This window comes from Tupaia chinensis, unplaced genomic scaffold (assembly GCF_000334495.1).
Source record: "Tupaia chinensis unplaced genomic scaffold, TupChi_1.0 Scaffold000381_1, whole genome shotgun sequence".
NCBI lineage: Eukaryota > Metazoa > Chordata > Mammalia > Scandentia > Tupaiidae > Tupaia > Tupaia belangeri.
In genome coordinates, this window is record NW_006159883.1 from 1847368 (window position 1) to 1850806 (window position 3439).

At 42.7% G+C, this 3439-nt stretch overlaps 1 protein-coding gene across 1 annotated transcript in view; it reads left to right on the forward strand.

Moving 5' to 3' along the window:
* The window catches only part of STK39 (serine/threonine kinase 39), a 340812-nt gene that overhangs the window by 261854 nt on the left and 75519 nt on the right, over positions 1-3439 (forward strand). The window lies entirely within an intron of this gene.

Consider the following 3439-nt stretch of genomic DNA (forward strand, 5'->3'; position numbering starts at 1 on the left):
GGGAGTGGGCTGGGGCGGGGGGTGGGGGGGGCAACCCTGAAGGCTCTTGATCTACTGCTAGCTTCAGGCAGTCCCAGATCATGGTTATTTGCCTGCCCAGTGTATTTAAGGAGGTCTCTGGACACAAACTGGGAGCCTTCCCATATGGGTCAGATTTGTAGTGCTGATCTTTTGCTGTTGCACCATCATTCAGCCCCAATGTACAGTTTGATAATAAAGGATATAATATGTTGGCTTAAGAGTTTAACCCATTGATGAGAAGTAGCCATCACAGAAAAACTGATGAGTCTCTGAGTCCTCTGCAGTAAAACCTAAAAAGCCTAAACTTTTTGGTGCAAATGATGTTAATGAAGGCTGATTCAGTAGATTTCAAAAAGAAGCATGTACAAGGCCCCTACCTAATAAGCATACTTAATATTTTTTTCTGCTAAAAACAAACAAAAAATTATGAATTTGTTCTCTTTAAGCGAGGTCTCATCATGTCCAGATTCCCCTGCCTCAGCCCCTCATCTGAGACTATAGGTGGCCTTCACCATGCCTAGTTCGTTTAGATGGGGCCTTGCTGTGTTGCTCATGCCAGCCTTGAGTTTGTGATCCTCCTTGTCCGTGCTTCCTCAGTCACTGGAAGTACAGGTGGATGCCATTATGCCTGACCTGTAGGTTGGACCAGAAATTAAACCAGGCCTCCCATGTGAACACAGTATCTTACAGCACACCATCACGGCTGGGCCACAAAAGTGTGAGCTTCAACCAGACTATCATGTTTCTGCCCTTACCGGTTATACGCAAGTCCAGGTTTGAAATGGTCACTCCATTTTCCTTTTGCCCTGTAGCTAAAAATAAGTTCAATAAGTATATCCACTGGATATCCTGAATACTGAAAAGGACTGCTTGTGACAGATGAAAACACAGTTTTGTAACCTTGACAGGAAGCAGAGCCCTTACACAATAATCTGTTCACTTGTGGTTTACCAAAGCTGGAACCTAACACAATTGATGTAATGCTGTGTAGGTGAAATATTAAAACCTTTGTGTGTTCATCTTTAAAGTAAATATAACAGAATGTTACCATTTTAAGACTTCTAGGGTCCAGATGGTGGCACTGCAATAATGAACTGTACCCACTTGGGAGGGACACAGGTTTTTGTTCTGAAGCCTTCCCATGTATGCCGGGTCTATGTATGCATGCTAGTGATCTGGACTGGCTGAGACAGGGGTGCATCACAGTATGAAGGCCCTGTTGGGGGAGACAGTCTCTTTCTCTCTCTCTTTCTTTCTTTTACTCTGTCATGGAAGAAATACATTTTGCGATTTATTTTATTACTCTTTGCACTTTTCTGTATGTTGAAGGTTTTTTTAAAATAAATTTTCAGAGTATTAGATACTAGAGAGAAAAAGAATCAGATGTATTTATTTTGGTTGGGGATTGGGTACGGGGGAAGAGGAAATGGCCATGCGTCTTTCTGTCAGGCAGGGAGGTTTTTTTTTTTTTATTTATTTTTTATTAAATCAAACACCTTAGTTGAGTTCGGATTACTTCCAGATGAAAACTGTTTTGACAGGGTTTCCTCATGTCATGATCCTTTCACCCCACCCTCCCAAGCAGCCAGGACCACAGGCATGCACCACCACGACCAGCCTTTTTTTTTTTTTTTCTTTCTTTCTTTTTTTGAAGTTGAGGCAAAAAATAGAATCAGGCCTCTCAGGCAGCATCAACCACTGCACAGAGGTGCCTTCCCTTGCACCACCAGACCTGGGCCTGTGATATTTTTGCATGTGATTTATTCATTGGTGTTGCTAGAACTGAGTGTCAGAAATTTCTATCTGCAAGGCCCTGCATGTGCACGTCTCATGTGGGTGTCAGCTGTGTGAAGTCAGATATAACCAGACCGTCTGCTCCCTACAGGCTGCAAATCTAAAAGGATCCTCTAGACTGTAGGTAGTCAGCGGGGAGCATCAGAGTCCCAAGCCTGATGGTCGAGGTGCAGGAATACCTGCAAATAGCCAGTGTGTAAGGGCACATTCTTTAAGGCATGTCACAATACTTTATTCGAAGGAAATCTCGAATGTCAGTCACTACTCATGTGTTTTTGTTAAAGGGAACAGCATGACGTTTTTCTGATCTTTTGATCTTGGGCTATCTGATGCCACATGGCTTGATGGTGACTAGAATCCCAGGTGCTACCAACATAAGTTTTCTAGGCCAAGGACATAGTTCTGGGTATCTGGAGGTACAATGATGAAAGGAATTTTCAGTTTTCAAAAGACTCGCTGATCCAAAAGGCTTTTTTGAGGTAATTCAAATGCAAGGGTCAAGTGGGACAGGTAGGTTTCTGATTCAGTTGTTAGCCTCACACTCCTGGACCATATGCTACAGGCTGTATAGGGATACATGTGTCTAGGGCAACGTCGATTCCAGGCAGGGCTGTGCAGCACAACACTGATAGGTACAGCAGTGTCTCTTGGTTTTCTTTTCTGCCACCACATTTATCATGTGAAATAATGTCTATAACATCTCTCATTGCATGTGGTAATTCTTAACTGGGCATAGCAGTGTGACGGAGGAAAAATCCTTCCCCTTGGAAAGTGAACATCCGCTCACCTTGCCTGCAGTTTGGGAACCACCAATCTAGAATAAAGAGCACTGTCTATAAGTCTTAAGTCCCAGGTTTGGGTGTTGTTTCTGCCATTAATGGCTCCTAGCATAGGCCTGACACCTAGTAGGTGATCAATAAGGATTTATGGAGTGTTGAGTGAATTAACCAGCTGTGTAAGCTTAGGCAAGCCACTTAATCTCTTCGGCTTCAGTTTCTTCACCTGAGGAATGAAGGAAATGGATTAGATGACCTCTAAGGCCCCTTTCAGTTGTAAAATTATATGATTCTGTGATTGGACCTTTACCTCAGAGGAAGATTAATTTGACAGGAGTATGAAGGATAGATTAGAGTGAGAGCTTAGAGAGAAGAAATATGCCTTTCCCTGAATTAATCTAATCTTTCCTTCTCTTACCTCTAGTTTAGTACTTATGTACATTGGTTTTGCTCCTGTAGTTTACATATGCTGTCTGACATTCTCCAGGAAGGTTGTTAACGCTTTCAGATTGGAGCCATGTCATTTTTTACTTTTCTTCTGTTTCTGTGTGCCTAAAAATACAAGCTGTGATAATGCCTCATAGCAGTGCCAGGGAGTTCAGAGTGTCTACACATAGCTCGTTTCATCTTTGAGGAGAACATTACTCCCTTTCCACTACAGAAGAACCCAGTGTTAGAGTGTTGAAGTGGCTCATTGAATGTTGTCTCTTGTAAGTGATACACTGTACCCTGAGCTCAGAGGACCAACTTCCAGATGTCAAATCCCCAGTTTTTTTTTTTCCTTTAATTTGCCAAAGGGCATGTGCACTTGCCAGAGAGAGGAAAGAGACAGAGAGAAAAGGGAAAGA